Source organism: Chlorocebus sabaeus, chromosome 8 (genome assembly GCF_047675955.1).
Source record: "Chlorocebus sabaeus isolate Y175 chromosome 8, mChlSab1.0.hap1, whole genome shotgun sequence".
NCBI classification, from domain to species: Eukaryota; Metazoa; Chordata; class Mammalia; order Primates; family Cercopithecidae; genus Chlorocebus; species Chlorocebus sabaeus.
In genome coordinates this window covers 82,503,176-82,521,512 of record NC_132911.1, presented here as the reverse complement: position 1 = coordinate 82,521,512, position 18,337 = coordinate 82,503,176, and the positions used below count along the sequence as shown (strand labels likewise).

Sequence of the window (18,337 nt, the reverse complement as noted above, 5' to 3'; positions counted from 1 at the left end):
GTTAAAATTCTGACTATTTTTTCTATTCCCTAAAAATTAAACAATTACAATTTAAATTTACAGCTACAAAGTCTAATGGCTTTGTAACGGGGCAATAGAGGCGAGGGCGAGTGTAGCTATATGGCTACTCTGTCAGTTTCTGCACTTGAGAAGTGGAGCCTTTAATACTCTTCTTCCAAAGGACTAAATTAGATATGCTAACATGGTATATGCTAACCATATATCATACATTAGACATAAGCTCCTTTTCCTACCTTCACTGGGTATGGCCCACTTTTAGTTATCTAGGATTTACTAGAACAGTTCATACCTCCAGGAACATGTCTCTGATCATATTCCTTTATGGCATTCATATTACTAAACTAAATACTCGTAATTCTTTTGTAATATCCACACTTATTCCCACATCCTTATTTCCTGAAATCTTTAAAATTCAGTCTTTTTTAACAAGCATTAATTGAATTACTATGAGGTGAGGGGCATTACTGTAAATCCTGAGATTACAAACACACAATATTCTTGCCCTCATAAACTTCATAGTCTCTTGTTAAGAGTAATAAACAAACAAAAACTTGCAATTTATTCAGATAAAATCTGTGACATTGGTAATCCTGTGCCTCCACAGTAACACATAAACCAAACATCGTATGTTCTCATTCATAAGTGGGAGCTAAGCTATGAGGATGCAAAGGCGTAAGAATGATACGATGAACTTTGGGGTCTTGAAGGAGAAAGGGTGGGAAGGGGGTGAAAGATAAAAGGCTACAAATTGGGTTCAGTGTATATTGCTTGGGTAATGGGTGCACCAAAATCTCACAGATCACCACCAAAGAATATACTCATGTAACCAGATACCACCTGTTCTCCCAAAAACCTATGAAAAAATAAAAATAATAGAAATAAATGAAATATTTAACTCAGATAAGGGAGGATGGGTGATCAGGGGAGCTTCTGTCTTTTCAAGCTTTTTTCTTGCGTTGGCAATCAGATCTGAATCTGTGTTCCAGGTTTGGATTGACCAAGACAGCCTTCAAGATCCCATGTAGCTTGATGAACTTCCAGCAGGTTTATTCCTTCTGGGACCCTAGGCCTCTAACCACCCTTTTTCAAGATCACTTACTTTAGAAAACTTGCAATTGTAAATTCTTTCTCTGACTCTGTGAGCTGTAAATATTCTACAACCCAGGAATGTCTTTCTGATAGACCTGGGAACCATCTTTTTGAAATGTAATAATCAAGAAAAATAATGTTCCTATTTCCCAATCTGCATGAAAAGATAGGACCCTAACTTGGCTAAGCACCCATTAGCAAACACAGATGTCTAATCACATTGACAAACTCTACCCTAACATCCTCCAGCATTTTTCACTAGCTCACTGCATCATTTAAAAACTTGTCTCCCTTTTATTTCAGCAGAGTTTGAGTTCAGTCTTTCTCCCCTATTGAAATAGTCTTGAATACATCTTTGCTTGCCTGTTTAATTCTGTTCTCTAATAGGATGCATCCAGATTTTATACAAGGGGAAGAAATGGATCTTGGCCTAATGTTCTACTTGATACCTAGCATTTTGTCATTGTAATTGCTGACTAAAATAAACCCATCTTATTACGATCTACAGGAAACTATTTACAATGGCTCTAAACTCTTTCACTAGCAATAAATGAAACCTCAGAGTTCATCATTTTCTAACTGTAAATTTTTTTTCAAAAATATATTTCTTTACACTTATGCACAAAATGGACCTTTGTTTCACTGAGACTGAGTAGGCTCAAGTAATCGCTTTTCTGAACAGCTTTATTCGTACTTTTTTTTTTTTTGGTATTTCAATAATTTCAAGGCTTCAGAATTGTGAGCAAATTTGAGACTAATTAATCATGCCCATCATTTATAAATGAATAAAGACTCTGCTGATTTTCAATGAAGCTTATTATAGGATCAAATAAGGCACTTGGCTTCATGGGCAGTCTTGATTGAGAAAGGATTTCAGATAATTGATGGTTTTATCTAGAACTCTGAATTTTAAAATTTGATGGGAATTTCTAAATCAATTATACAAAATTACAAATAATCTTCAAGAAAGACCACATAGCAAAATTTTCTAAAGATTGCTGTAAAAGTTAAGCTTAAATTTGAATTTAGTTCTAAGTTAAAAAAAAAAAAAAACTTTCATCTTGCCACCTTTTTTATTATAAAACTTGTAAAACCAGATTTTTGCCTTTTAGTGTGCACATCTGCTATTCTAGCTTTTTCTCTTCCAAAAAAAGTTTTAGTAACTTTCATTATATACATCATGTCAGATAATACATAGCATCTGAACATTAAGGAAATATGGGAGAATGACTTTATCTTTTCGTGCTACATTAAAATTATTACTTCAAGCTCCTTTGGACAGTTTTGAAAAATATGCCAGACATCTAAATCACATAAACCTGCATATACATATACCCAGTATATCTTTCTTGTTTGGAAACAGACTTTAATTGGTGTAAATAAGTGATAATTAAAGTTAGTGTGTTAATTTTATGTAGTTATAATTTAAGACAGTAGAAATGTGGTTTTTATGTCAACACATATGCCTTTTTCAAATATAATGGAGATTCATGTAACCACCTAATAGTGCATGTATTTGTCCATTAAATAAGGCTTAGAATGTACTTTATTATCTCAATGAATTCAGTAGGATAGTATGGTGTTTTATAATTATATCTTTTATTTCATCATATATTGTAGATGTAGAGTCACTGGTGGGAAATATATCCCCTGCATTATAACAATATAATTATTGGAAAGTATAATATTCTCTTAATATCTAAGTCAACATGGAATAACAGATTTTCGGCAAAAGGAGGGAGTTGCATATATTTGTCCTTTATTGATAGGCCTATTTGTCTCCAGAAATTACCCTATCTCTATACAATTCAGTGTGTTCTTAAGGAAATCCAAATTTCCTTGCTGTTTAATTCTTTGTTTCCACACAACACTTTCCAAACACATAGCTATTAGATCTATGTGAGGTGGATGTATATATCAAAATTTCTTCAAAAGCCACTTAACCAAGGTGCTAAGTTTTCCAGAATCCAAAACAAATCAGTTTAAGAGATAGGTATGCAAAGATCCTGTAATACTCTAGATTCCAATGAGCTGCAGATTTTATTAACTCTGCATTACTCAGGAAAGTTAGATTGGGTCTTTACACTGAGTTTATTTAATTAACATATGGTTAACACAATTTAAATGCAATTACACTAGGAGATCATGATTGGAAATGTATAATAATAAAGGCAATGTATAAAAAATAAAACACCACTCACATATTCCCTAATTGTTTTCTGCTAAAGAGAGAATCTCACCTCCATGTATTCATATATTACATGTTTCTGGTAGTAAGTTCTCATCTTTTAAGAAAATACATTGAACTTTGTATCTATGTAGTTTAATCCCTCTTAAGATATATTTTCTAATAATCTCTGTTACTGTAATGTTTTTAAAACAAGTTATTTCATACTATTTATCTCAATATGCTTGTAATTATTGAGACATTTTATTAATATTTTATTTAGTCTTAGAATTTTAGAGAAAGGTGAACCTAGAGAGGCATTTCTCCTGGTTCAAATTGTGAACATGAATAGTCTGAATTTAAGTAACTGGACAAAGCAGGTCACATAGATTAAGAAAACTAAGATGAGCTTCATCTTTCATCACATTTTAGTTGCATTTGGATTAATCGGGGAAACTTCACCCAGATTCAAAGTTAGTAAACCACCTAATTTTTGGAGGTGGAGAATTTCTACTGTCTGGCTGATTTTTAAAAGGTTGACTAGAAAAGGGTTATATAAATCAAATTAGTGCAAACAACATACTATCTGGTTATCTCCTAGTGATCATTCACTTTCCTAATTAAATTTCAAGGTCATTAACTACTCATCTTATGTCTTTAAATTTAGAAAGCCTCAAATTAGCAACAAGTATTCATATGACTCAAAGCAGGAATGATTTTACAGAATGATTTTGGTAGATTTATATTTTCCTCATTTGTAACGTAAGTGATTAAGATACATAAATTAATTATAGAGAAGTCACATATTTTTCAATGGAAAAAGTCCTACCCCTGTGCTCCTTATGGCTATTTGTGTGCAAAATTTAAAAAATACTGGTAAGGCCAGGTGCGGTGGCTCACCCCTGTAATCCCAGCACTTTGGGAGGCTGAAGTGGGTGGATCACGAGGTCAAGAGATCAAGACCATCCTGGCCAATATGGTGAAACCCCATCTCTACTAAAAATACAAAAATTAGCCGGGTGTGGTGGCATGCGCCTGTAATCCCAGCTACTTGGGAGGCTGAGGCAGGAGAGTTGCTTGAACCTGAGAGGCAGAGGTTGCAGTGAGCCGAGATGGTGCAACTGCACCTTAGTCTGGCGACACAGCAAGACTCTATCTCAAACTGATTTTCTTCTTTTTTTCTTTTTTCTTTTCTGATTCAGACCTTCAGTATGTGTGATGATTAATTGTATGACTAACTAGACAGTAAGATCCTCAAACAGTTTTTAACTTATCAGAATAGTCTTTTAAATGAAATAGCATTTTAGTAAGTGGGTGTTGAATGAATAAGTGGACAGATCTCATTCACATTATAATGCTTGGATTTTTATGTAGAAATAGAAGGTTTAATTTTGTGGTCAAATGTTTAAAAATGGAAATAGAAGTTCATAATTCCATTTGATTTATAACATGACATCTGTTGTCAGTAGCTGGTTAAAAAGACTAGTTTACTGGTGGCTTCAGAAAACAATAAATAGACTAAATGGGTTACAGGAATCAACATATTTATGGTATCTATTTAATTGGTTTGAGAGCTGAATGAATAGGAATTACTTGCAACAACAATCAGGTGCCATTTTCAATTATGAGGTTTGAACTGCACAGGTTTCAAACTCAGCTCCACATCTCATTTAATTTTAACTCACTTTATGATGCTTCCCAATCCTGGCACACAGCCCTTATTTTGAGGTAATAGGATTTGATTTTTTTTTTTTTTTAACGTTACATTGAATACTAGAGTCAAAAGTTTGTATGTGACATGAGAAATGTAATACTTTTGATACCTGCCTATTTATGATAAATGCAGATCTACAGAAGCTTACATAAAACAAAAAAATGCCAATTAGAATTTCACCCTTAAAATAATTACAATTTTGTAATTACAATTTTAAATTGTAGTTACTGACAATCTCTTCCTTCTTAACTATATAGTCCCATATCTAGGCTGAGTAGTTGTGCAGGATACCAAAAGGTCTCCACTGGATATGCCAGCGAAGAAGCAATTTTGCAAGGCAAAGCAATTTTGCAAGTAGTTTCCAAATAAACTAGTCTTGTCCCCAGGACAATCACACAATTAGCAGTTTCAATGTATTAGTTGATGTATTCCACAAAGCTATGGATTTCATTCACTCTTCAGGAAACCGTCATTGTATGAAGATAGCCACTTGGTGGCTAGTGAGCTAGGCCAGATTTTGTAAACTCTAGCAAACCTGGGCTCACAAAATAATCTAATGAGCATTCTTGATCTAAATTCAAACAAAATGGGATAAAATACATAAATCTTTGCAGGAAGTTTGGACACTGAAAATACCTGTCACTTAAGATGACAATTCAGCTTAATAAATGAGGCAAACGGGACTCATGAAACATGCCCTCTCCAAGGAAGGAGTCACGATGATTTCTATTGATGCTATCAGTATTTCCACAAGCCTCTGTTTCCAGTAGGTTATATATAGTATCACAGAGGAACACTGAATTGAGTCTTCATAAAGAATCAGAAAAATAGTTTAAATCTCTCTTGACAAGAAAACCCAAGCTCTTTTATTTATAATGAGAATTATTATCATTATAGAATTATAATGTTACTAAATATATAATTTTTATATGCAAGGAAGACAGACTGGTATATTAGTATTATGTCAGTAAAAGCTAATTAGTATACAACATATGCTAAGCTTACACTAGGGATTCTAACTTCTGATCTTAAGGTTATGCCACTTTTTCCCAATTTTTCCAGCAAAATTGTTTATCAGACTTACTGTATATTATCCCACACTATATCAGAACTATTTCAAATTGATCTTGTTAGTCATCTCCATTAAAAAAAAATCCAAGCTATGCCTTTTCTATGAAATTTTTGGTGGTTGCCATGACAATGGTATTTCTGTTTCAGCCCACAACTGATACTCTTCAGCTCTTACCCAAAGTAACCTGATTTTACTTGCTAGGTGTCAAATTCTAAGATTCCAAAAGATATTCCCAACATTTCTCCAAAGACTGAGATTAGAAAAACAATAGGATTACTAAATGTTGTATTTTGAAAAAATCATTTATATTTTGAGCACCCTAATATAGGTATTTTCATTCTGCATAATCCTTTCAAGTCTTTTCATTTTAATAAGTATATTTTTACATAGTTGCAATTATAAAAAGCATGTAATTTAGCTTTTTTCTTTACTATTTCCAATAGTGAAAGCATTTTCCATATATTACCATTTGGGAGATTCTTTAATAATAATGAATATATGACATATAATGGATATAATCCATACTTAGGCCTCTATTACTGGCTTTTTAATTTGTATTTACTTTTTCCCTATTACAAATAAATCCACAGGTCACATTTTAATGCACGTATCTTTTTTTCCTTCTGAGAAATTATTTGAAAACGGGGTTATAATTTGTTTCACTTGGACAGTAATTATAAAAATGTGCATCTGAACGTGTTAAGGTATGTACATTAGTCTGATATGTAATCAGATTAATGATTACATAGTCTGTAATGTAACAGAGACTGTTATCTCTTGTACTATATCTGTTGTTAGGTCCTGTACTACACTGGACATTTACATGGCCTGCCTGACCTCTGAAAGCATTTAAGTTTTTGATTCCTGGTTTAATATATGAAAAGTATTTTTATGGCTTTCACTTAACTTTTATGAAATAGCTCTTCAAAACCAGTAATACCTATATTTCAATGTCAGCAACATTCATTCAAGTGTTTTCCATGTGCTAGGTGCAGTGTGGGCACCGAGAACAGTGCAATAAGACAACGAACAGGGAGTTTCAAAATACAGTGTGCTGGAATATGATTCAGAATAGGATGTTAGTTGAACCCATGAGAAGGACAGAAACCAGCCTTTCCCAAAGTAGATTGTGGCCCACAGAAGGGGGAAAGGGTGGTAGGCAGGTGAAGTATGGAGGAAAAAGAGAACTTCAGGCAAAGAGAGTACCACATGCATTGGCCTGGAAAATATAGATCAAAGCACATTGAAATTTCAAGTACTATGAGAATACAAAATTTAAAGTTAAGTGTTAGAAGACATGAGGCAGTTGAAGTAAGCTGGAGCAAAAACATGAAGGCACTTGCTTGCCATGAGATAGAATATGGTATACATGTACCCACTGTATAACAACATAACAATCCTTAAGTGTCATTTAATAATTTTTGTCTGATTTATTAGCTATATAAGTATATTACAGTAAATGGGTTTTAATATGTATTGCATGTGAGAACATCAAATTCCTGGTACAGTTAATAGCATGAAAAGTGCCACAGAGATCAGAAACTTCCCAGCACTTGAAAGGAAACTTGTGGAGTTGGACAGCAGCACAGGCCTATGTAAAGGGAAATAGGAAATGTTGGAGCTGTAGCCAAAGGTTGGAACAGTAGAAATGCCTGAAGTGCCAGGATAAAGGAGTATACTCTGGATGTATTCAATGGGTAGTAACAGGACATCGTAATTTTAGAGAAAACAAAGTAGCAATGAAAGAAAACACCAATTGTCTTAATTAAAGCAAAATTCAAACTGGCCTGATTTCAGCATTGGAAAACAATCTCCAGGTAGGTGACGGAGGAAAACTGCATCCATTTAGGAATTCTCTTGTTTTGATTATCACTAGTACCACCATGCCAGCCTCTAGGCCTCCACACTAATGCCTGGGTTTAGGTGTGAACAAAAGTATGTTGCATTATTTCACTTCAGTACATATGGTATAGTTGAAACATTAAAGAATATATGGGAAAATAAGAGAATAACTAAAACAGAGTATGAGAAAAATAAAGTCTGTTTTATAAAAGCTAGTTTATTCTTTATAGAAAATTGCTAGCCTGGAGTCCCTGAAACTTTAGTTTGTACTCCAAGTATCTGTGAGCCTGGTGAAATAATATGTAAGACATTGTGTGCATTTATACAGACCCCATGTATGAAGGATACGATGGATGATGACCTCTGTCAAAAGACAGAAAAGAAACTTACAATTTGCCCATTAATGCAAGTCAAAGGCATAGGGTGGGAAAATTAGATGGAAGCAATGCTACAAGGAATCTAAACAATTTGATCCAAGCACACAGCTCTCTGGGTTGCATTATTTAAAGCAAATCTTAGAATATCTGGAACCAGGGTTCTGACCTCAGTGTTTAAGGCACATGGAGTTCTGAGAATCCCTTTGAAATTACACTGAAAATCTTGGGCACATGTATATTTTGTGTGTACATTTCTGAGAGGGCACTACAAGATTCATTAAGCATCACCTTGCTTTAATTCTATGGCACATCTTCATGCTACTTCTGTGTTGGTTCTCTCCATTTCTGAAGGAGGAAGTTCTAGCTGCTGAAATCTTGGGCATAATTCAGCAGGTGGTGACAGCCTTCCCCTGAAAGAACAGCCCAACACTGCATCTTCAGTAAGATTAACAGACGGATAAGAGACAGGAAGCAGATAAGACACTTTTGTAAAAGTTGAAATAAAAAATAGAATCTAAACTATGGTGGTATGATTGGGAATACAAAAGAGAGTACAGGTAGGAGGGGGGCATCTTGGTATTTGGTACAGACCATAACATTTTTTGTCAAGCTGTCACTCTGTGTCTGGAAAACAAATTTTTAAAAAATTGTCACTAATAGGAAGAAAAATGAAATCAAATAGTCAATCAGTGCCTAGCATATGATAGAGATATAACAAATTCTGGAAAAAAGCAAACTTGTAGGTTGGGACTACAAATTTTAGTATTAACAATATATTAATTTGCAGAACAGATAGTGGTTGGCCTTTTATATTTCTTATGTTTACAATATCTTAATTTCTGGTCACTTCACATAAGCTCATTTGATCTCTTATTGCTTCAGTGGAGTTTAGAAGCTTGAATTTTGAGATGTGGATGACATATGAAGTTATGAGATAGATGAATATAGGTGTTGGAGCTAAAGAAATAATAGAAAGCTTGGTGAACTGTAGTTGACTACAAATGGCCACTGGTTCTGGGGTGAATAGGAAGTGGTCTGAACAGAGAGAGGGCCATAGTACTTCCTAACATTAAGTTCAAAGTAGGGCAGTGCAGTATGGTAGTAGAAGCAAAAACAAAGTGGTATAAATACAAGGAATGGCATGGCTCTTATTGTATTTTTTGAGATAGGGTCTCGCTCTGTAGCCTAGGCTGAAGTGCAGTGGTGCCATCATGGCCCACTGCATCTTCTATCTTACAGGCTCAAGCAATCCACTTGAGTAGATGGGACTACAGGTGCACACCACCATGCCCAGCTGATTTTTTAAAATATATTTTTTGTAGAGATAGGGTCTTACTATGCTGTCCAGGCTGGTCTTAAACTCCTGGGCTCAAGTAATCCACCCACCTTGGTCTCCCAAAGTGTTGGGATTACAGGTCTAAGCCACCACACCCAGCTTCTGGCTCTTATACTCTTGAAAGAGGAAGCTAACCTTCTGTTGCAGATGGTAGAGGGAATCTAAAAAAAAAAAAAAAAAAAAAAAAAAAAAAAAAAAAAAAAAAAAAAAATCAAATTTCAGTTGAGCTGAAGAAGCCAGAAAATGTGAAGAACAAAGAAGACTGTTTTGTTAGGAGCATGGACATTAGAGTTAATAAAAACAAGTGTTAAAAAATGATTTTGACACTTTAATTACCATTTGAATAATTGTGGACTATCCAGAAGTATATGAACAATAGTGCACATTAAGTCAATGTTGAAGAAAGTGATATATTTATTTGAAATACAATTCAACTAGTATTTTGCAATGTTTTAATTCATGTTACCATATATATGTAAATTTATGAAATAATCAAAAATTTAAAGAGAGATCATGTTTAATAAGGATGTGCTATTGCTTAATTCAATGGTTAGAGAAATAAAATAGTTCAATGGAAATACATTTCTGTCAGATATTTCCACCTGACAGCTGTTGTATATATGGGATCCAGTATCTGCCTCTCATTTCCCTCAGACTTCTTTGAGGTGGGTTTAGCCTCATGATTAAGAGCATGACCCATTGGTTTGAAGTCTTTGGGTCTGAATTCTAGATTGCCATTTGCCAACTGTGCAACTTTTATTTGTAAAATGTGGATAATATTTGTGAGAGTTAAATGCCACTGATAAATAGTAAGTGGTATAAATTTAAGTGCTTAAAAAATTGCAGCTAAGAATATTATTTATCAAGAAGAATTTGGAGAGTAGACCATGATAGTAGATGGATTCATAGGGCAAACGCAGAGATGTTGAGGTTGGACTGAATTGAATTAGAATACAATGAGAATAAATAGTTTCAAGAAGGTAACAACTGTTTTAAAAATATGTAAATGTACTTTGTAAATATATATATATAATTATTTTTCAATTAAAAATAAATAAAATTTGCCAATTTAGTTTGGAAATTATCCAGAAATAGCCTAGCAAAATATCTGGTTAATGTGCTACTCAAAATTAATTTTATTTCAATAGATTAAAGTTATATAGGCCTCCTTTGGGAAGAAAACAAATTTTTCTCAAATGCAATAATTATAAAATATAATAATTATATGTAATACAGATTTTTGTAGATGGAATCATTGTTATTAGAGTGCACATATGTGTGACTTTTATGAACACATAAAGAATAAAAATTTGCAAACAAAGAAAAACCAGAAGGTAACAACTGAAAGAAGTTCCTACCTCACCCTCTCTGTCCCTCCACCTGAAAAATCAGAATGGTTCACAGGAAAAAGAGATCAGGAGTTGCAACTGGTGACTTCTGACTGCTTTATTTTTTTTACTATTAATTTAATATAATTTTAATCGTTTTAGAAAGGGCACACTCTATTCCCAGTTTGTCACAGCCTCTCCCACCTCTCTTGGCTTTGATCTGACCCAATTTGTTTGGCCCTGCAGGGATTTGACTAGGAGCGGCGTGCTTGAAGTGCTTTATACACACAATCATAAGAAGCTCAATGCTACCATCAAAAATAGATGTGGATACATATTTATGTCTATTTGAGGGACTAGCTATACAATGTCTCTTTTGAGAAGTCAGCAAAAGCTTAGCAGATAGAGTTCTTACCCTCCCTAACACTTGCTAGAGACCGGGGGGCAGTGGAGCTGGCACCCTCAGGACCTACATTTTTATTTTTCATTTTCCTCCTAGCATTAGAACTCGTAGGGAAGCGAGTTACACCCTTTTATTGCCTTGTTCATTCTCTCCATGCATCTCTTATAATCAGGTTTCTGATTCACTTTTTTTTTTCATTTCTTCTCTGATGTTGTAATTGCAAAAAGAAAATGAACTTGCCACACTCCTCTTTCTTCTTGACCCCAATGAACTATGAAACTGCTAAATGTTTGTTCCCATCTCTTTTATCTAGCAATCTATCCTCAAAGGTGTGAAATCATACAATATGTAAGACAGAATTGTTCTCTCATATAAAACTGTATGTACATGTTTATATATATGCAATTAGAGAAATCTTCACATTCAAATTAAATTCTTACATTAGAGGCTCATGCATTATATGTAATATGATTATGTTTATTACATATAATTATATTACATGTAATTCTAATGTGAGGATTTCTCTAATGTTTACCTTTAAATTTAAGCCCTGCAGGTAATAAATATTTTTGTTCTTGTGGACTATATAATCACATATTCTTCATTTTTTTACCTTTTTTTTACCTTTTAAAAATGTAAAGAGCATTCTCAGCTAAGTATGGGTTTGGTTTGTAGATTATAGTTTACTGCTGTGAATTATAGATTGCTTACTGCTGCTTTAAAATAAAAATCTCTGAGGTAGAGAAAAACAACAAAACTCAATAATCAGTATTGATGTTAGAGGTTCTACATCTCAAGAAGTACTATGGAGAAAATATACTTATCAATTCCCAAGAAATCTGAGGAATAGAAGTAAATGGAGTAAGATCATTTATGAATAAATCAGACTAGTTCTTATCCACCTGCTCATGCCCCTGAGTCTCCCTTTTTGTTTTATGCAACTGCCATTTCCTGAAGATAATCTCTCCCTTACATTGAGACAGGGTTCTCAGTCTCACCTCAGATTTCCTCATGTGACAAAAGAATTATCGTATTCATTTGCTCAATCTCTGATCACATACCACTTTCATCTTTGATATAGCCCAAATGTTACTGTTCAGAAAATTATTTATTTTGCCCATTAATTGGATCTCATCAACCTTTTCCTCCAAATGTTTTATGCCACATTTAATTAACTCAAATTACAGCTGATTTCCAGGCCTGCCAATACACCACTTCTGCCTTTCACTACTCACCTTGTTTCTCTGAACCTTTTTTGTCTATCATTTTTGCCTCAAATTTCTCGTATTTAAAAAAGCCTCCTTGTCATAGCATGCACAATTCACTCATAGATGGGGAAGAAACAGATGTAATGCCTGTCTGCCAAGACACCCACTCTCTTTTCACAATGCCCAGTCATTTGTCTCTGGGTTGTGTGCAGGATGGGTCATTAATATTTTTACCTATTCAATACTAAGCCACATATGCTACTGTAACAACTCCAAATTCGGCCTGTCTCCCAGGCTATCAACTTTAGATCAAGCTTTGACTCTTGACCATCTTTGTTTCCTACGGGAATAATTTCTAAACTAATTACACCATAAATTTAATATATTACCTCAGCACACACCAAGAGCTGCCAGATGAGATAAAGTGCAGAAAGAGTTTCTGAAGAGTTTTATCAGGATCTGCTACCATATACCTGACACTGTTCTTAGTATGAGAAGCTTAATATGGCAGTGGTTGTCTTTGTGGCAGTTTGGACACCAGAATCACTGTTATTTACTACTCCAAAATAAGCTTGAATGCCTCTCTCCTTCTCCTTGAGAATTATTCTAGTTAGTCTTGAAACTTTGATGTAGTTCATCTTCAAGCTGGATATTGCCATAAATGCCCTTGCACCTGACGTTCAAGAAGACTCATTACTCTCATATTTCCCCAGGATAACTATAGAAGTTTAAAACAATAAAGAGTAGTACTGTGAGAGATAAATAAGGTGGGTTGTTGTTCATTTACTCAGTGTTTATGAATAGTTGTCATGCACCAGGCATTTTGCTTTTGATGCCAGAAATAGCAAACAGTCCCTGCTTTCAGTGGCTCCCTTAGCAAAATCCATAATGAGTTTCCATCAGAGAGAATGGTATAAAGAGTGGGTTAAGGGCCAGCATAGAGTATGGGGGTTATACATCAGCATAGGGACACAGAGAAAGAACAAGTTTATCATGAAATACTTTTGGAGAGCAGGACATCTGATTTATGTTTTGAGGAAATGTAGGAGTGTGAAAGACAAGAAGGTTCAGAAGTGAACCTTCTAGGCAGTGGCAACAGCATGATTTAAAGAAAGAAAACATAAAGAGCAATGGTGGTTCAAAAGAACTGTCAATAGATAAATATGTCTGCAGCAGAAGGCCTATTAGAGGCAGTAGCACTCAAGCAAAAGATGCATGCTTGGTAGCAACCAAAATTTGCAGTGGATAATCTGTAAGGATATATCACCTTTTTATTTTCTTTCATTCTAGAAGTATTGACTGAGTGGCTCCTATGTGCCAGTAATTATTGTAGGTAGGTCCTGCAATGAAAAAATGATAAAAAGCCAAGACCCTGATGTCATGGAATTTGCATTCTAGTTGTTGGTGGGGCGGGGAGGGGGTTGGGAAATATACTAACTCAAAAATATATTGATTATCACACAGAAACAAATATGTGGATAAAATTGAAGACTTTTGGTGGTGGTGGAGGTGGTGTAGATTAGAAAGGACTTTTTAGATGATCTGTTTAAGGACTTGTTCCCTTGTGACTTTCCACCTCTTAAAGGCAAGGAAATGTCTACCCTTCAGACAGTAGACAGCAAGTACTGGAAAAATTTAGTCAGTTAAGCTTCAAAGTCTAAAATCTTCATAGAGATAAATTTTGCTAAAAGTTTATAGCTCTCTTTTACTGTATCAGAGAATTAGATGGATACATTCAAATAATTTTCTACCTTGGAAAAAAAAATATCAGGGTATGCCATGAAAGAAGGTTATGAGTAAGAAGCTTAAAAAAAAACCTAAACCTTGCTATTTGGGGGAAATTTTGGTAAGAAAAGAGCTGGTACAGAGTTTTATCAAAGGAAGTGGCCTATAGATCCCTCAGACCCTTCATGACTGGTCCACAAAACCCCGAGTCTATCTAGGTCTATGTACTAAGTTCCTCCAGCCGTATGCCCTGACACATCTTAGAGAAGGAAAGGCAAAGTTGCAGACTCAGATGCACTATTTGAAAGAATCACTCAGATTTGGGGGTTGACTGAGATGCCAGGATTAAAATGTAGTGTGTGTGTATGTGTGTGTGTGTGTATGTGTATGTCTTCTAGCTACCCAGGTAAATTATAGATTATATAAAAACATATTTTCTTTCTACAGTAGAATTATAATCTATTTTGTAATCATGCTGCAGTAGAAAGATATACAGATATTTCTGGGTAAATACATGGACTGTTCAGGGTCAATAGAAATCCAAAGTTCAAAAAAAGATACACAACTTTTTTAGGAAAAATAATTGACTGAGTAATAATTCTCATGCAACTGTTTCTTCTGCCTGCCTTAGATTTTTCCATTTCAGAATGAAATGCAGTTGCCACCTTGTCGTCAGGCTAGTTAATAGTATTTGCACCTTTTTAGACTATGGAGTATCACAAATAAAGACAGTAACTAGAATTGGATTGTCTACCTGCATCAGACTCCTCTTCTTTTTCTTTCAAAGAAATTTGTGCTCACTACTTCCAGAGTCTCTAACCAGAGCTCAGATGGTTTTCCTTTATTTTCATAGCCTCTCATTGTGTCTGAGGCAGCTGTAGTTCTTTCACAAAATACATTTCTCATGTTTTTGTTGCAATATTATTTTTGTTTTTAATTGCTTTTTTTCTTTATAACTAATGTTGGGTAAGGAATAGGCATCATTTCACAGTCTTAAATATAAATAGAAAAATATATTCTCTTAATTTTAAATAGTAATAGGACAAATTTAAGAAGCTAAAAATATACAGGTCATACCCTACCAGTCTTGATAAGGTTTTGTTTATGGTGTTTTTAGTCTTGTTTTTTAATAACAGAGGAAATAAATTACCATTATTTGAAATTTAGAAAGACTGAAGCAGAGGGAGGTTAAAAGATTAAACTGTGAGCCTGAGCTTAAGCAGAAAGGTAAGGATTGTTCTTTCTGAATCCCTCAGCCAGTGACTGATTCAGAGGACCATTTACAGTCATCACCTGGCAGCATGCACGGGGCGATTGGTTCCAGGACACTCCCATATCAAAACCTGCAGATATCAAAATCCAGGGATGCATACCTCTCGGGTACTCTAAATCCTCTCTAAATTACTTATAATACTTAATTCAAAGTAAATGCCATGTAAATAGTTGTTATACTCTATTATTTTATTTGTAATAGTTATTTTATTTTTTGGTCTTGAATATTTTCAATCTGCTGGTTGAATCCATGGATGCAGAACCCCAGATTCGGAGAGCTGAACATACTTTCAATAGGTTCCTGAGCAGCAGTGATTACATTCACAGCTGACTGGACAGTTTGGTGAGCAAGTTCGGGGCTGGCTTAGTGCTTCATAGTTCTTTCTTCCTCCTCCCCCAGTAGTTTTGTTTCAGCAGTGATTTGGTCAAATGTGAACCACAAACCAGCAGCAAAAGCATTTTCTAGGAACTTTTTAAAACTGGAAGGCCCAAGGTTGCACTCAGGCTTACTGAGTCAGTCACTCCAAGTGGACCCCATCCCTAAACCTTAAGACCCACTGCTCCTCTGTTGATCTGGGAGAGAAACGGAGAAAAGAAGGACAAAAAAATCCCCAATGTGAGTATGCTAGAAAGTAAATTTGAATAGCTCTTTATATTGGGTACTTACTGTGGGTAATTTACAAATGATTGGAAGCAACCACAAATTAAAACACAGCCAAATTTAAGGTCTCTTTAGCAGAAATCAATCTTATATCATGGCAGTTCTCCTATACTCCAGTCTTTCACTTGATAGATCACTTCCTCATTAGGATGACCTACAGCAATTCTACACAAACTGCTCTTTACATTTAAACAGTACTTTCTGTCCTAACATGTCAAAATGCTTGACAAGCAATCAAAAAGTAGCTCACTAAATTTTTTTCAACTCATGGCAGTAAATAGCCTGCGCCTACCATCACTGCTGTTTACTGGAGATTTCTTGGCAGGGAAACTTTAAACGCCTTAACAATGTCTAGAAAGTCAATTACTAAAGAATATTCATTTTGGCTTCCATAGGGCTGTATTTGATGAATTGCTCACTAACTTCTATTATTATGTCTCAAGAATAGATAATGATACTCATCAAGGGCAAATCCCAAAGAAGAGTGTATGCTTGCCTTGATTGAATCTGATTTTTGAGAGATTACATGCCCAATCTATATTTAATTATGATACAAATGCTACTTAACTCCCTGTTATTTCTGGTTGCATATAATTGGTACTACTTGAAGAGTAAGAAGCAGAGTCTCACTACACTGGGGACCCTTTGAGAACCAAGTCTGTGTCTTAGTGATCTTTGATGACTTAGTGACCAGTACCATATCTGGAATAGTATATGTGATCAGTAACTCAAATGTATGTATTTCTTGAATGTATGGTACATGAATGAGTCAAGATACTTTCAGAGTTGGAAGCAATCTGTCATGGAGTAGGAGGAAAAAAGGTAGTGAAAAAACTTCTAAATTCTCAAAACCTAGTGCTGAACTGAATGCTGATAATAACTTGACAACATCCTTTGGCATTGCAGACGTTGGGATATCAACATGTAATCTGCCAAGAAAAATAATTTCATAATTAAAATTTGGGTGTGTTCTTGAGCTGGGGATTTCTCTGATCTACCTTCTGATAGAACTTGGAACCCCAGAGTCAATAGTCAATATAATAGTTTTTCACTTAAAACTGTAACATTTTAATACAATTTTATACACATGAAATAAAACTGATGGGAAACTCTTGAAATTTTCATCACTGGAATAACCTAACTTCAAAAATGCTGATGGTTAGTTTCTTGAAACATTAATATTACTACAAGTCATAAGTAAAAGCATTCTATCTTAAGTGAGAAACTACAAAGTTGGATAATTACTGTTTGGTTTTGTGGCTTGGTTTGAATAAACAAACACTTGTTTTAAATAAAACAAAGTTCAGCTGAAGTGACAATCCATCTTTAATCTTGTAAAGCTTCTGTGTTAGATATCTTCTATCTCTAAGATGCCAAACATGCATATTAAACTGAGTTTTGTTGCATATGATTTCTGTACCCTTTTCTTGTTTTTTGTTTTGCTTTGTATTGTTTTTTGTTTAGATACAGGGCCTTGCTCTGCTGCCCAGGCTGGACCTTCTAGGCTCCAGTGATACCCCTACCTCAGGCTCCAGAGTAGTTAGGACTATGGCATGCATCACCATGGCTAATTTTTTTAAAGTGCCTTTTTTTTTTTTTTTTTTAAAGTGCTTTTTGTAGAGATGGGGTCTTGCTATGGTATCCTGGCTGGTCTCGAACTACTGGCTTCAAGCACTCCTCCATCTCAGTCTTCTAAAGTGCTGGGATTACAGATGTGAGCCACTGTGCCCAGCCCTCTTTTCCTGTTTGAATTTTAAGTACACTTTCATAACAACCTTGTTTGAAAATTAGAATGTAGATTTTATACCATTCTGTTTAACATTCTACTGCCAGCACCTACTACAATAAATGCCTGAAATAAGGTACATAATAAATACGTAATAAAAGTCCTGAAGTATCTTGATTAAAATCTATATCTATTTTAAGTACTTGAAGACAGAAATAGATTCAAATTGCAAAAGAACATGTGAATAATCAAGTCAATGTTAATGTAAGTACAAATTATCTGCTGATTAAGATATTGAAAATGTCTCAGCTTTGGAATTACTTTCTGGTAATCCTGAGTTCAGAGTTATGGCAAGGGCATATTTAGAGCATGTTAATATTTACTGAGACATGTATA

General features: G+C 34.6%; 1 protein-coding gene across 6 annotated transcripts in view; it reads right to left on the bottom strand.

Moving 5' to 3' along the window:
* The window catches only part of PKIA (cAMP-dependent protein kinase inhibitor alpha), an 83,442-nt gene that overhangs the window by 48,574 nt on the left and 16,531 nt on the right, over positions 1–18,337 (bottom strand). Inside the window, exon 2 of one of the 6 annotated variants that reach the window (XM_038000365.2) lies at positions 6,541–9,779. The exons of the other annotated variants lie outside the window; for them this stretch is intronic. The gene's annotated coding sequence lies outside the window, so the exon portion shown is untranslated. Of the gene's footprint in view, positions 1–6,540; positions 9,780–18,337 lie in introns of those variants that run through there. 6 annotated transcript variants of the gene reach the window in all.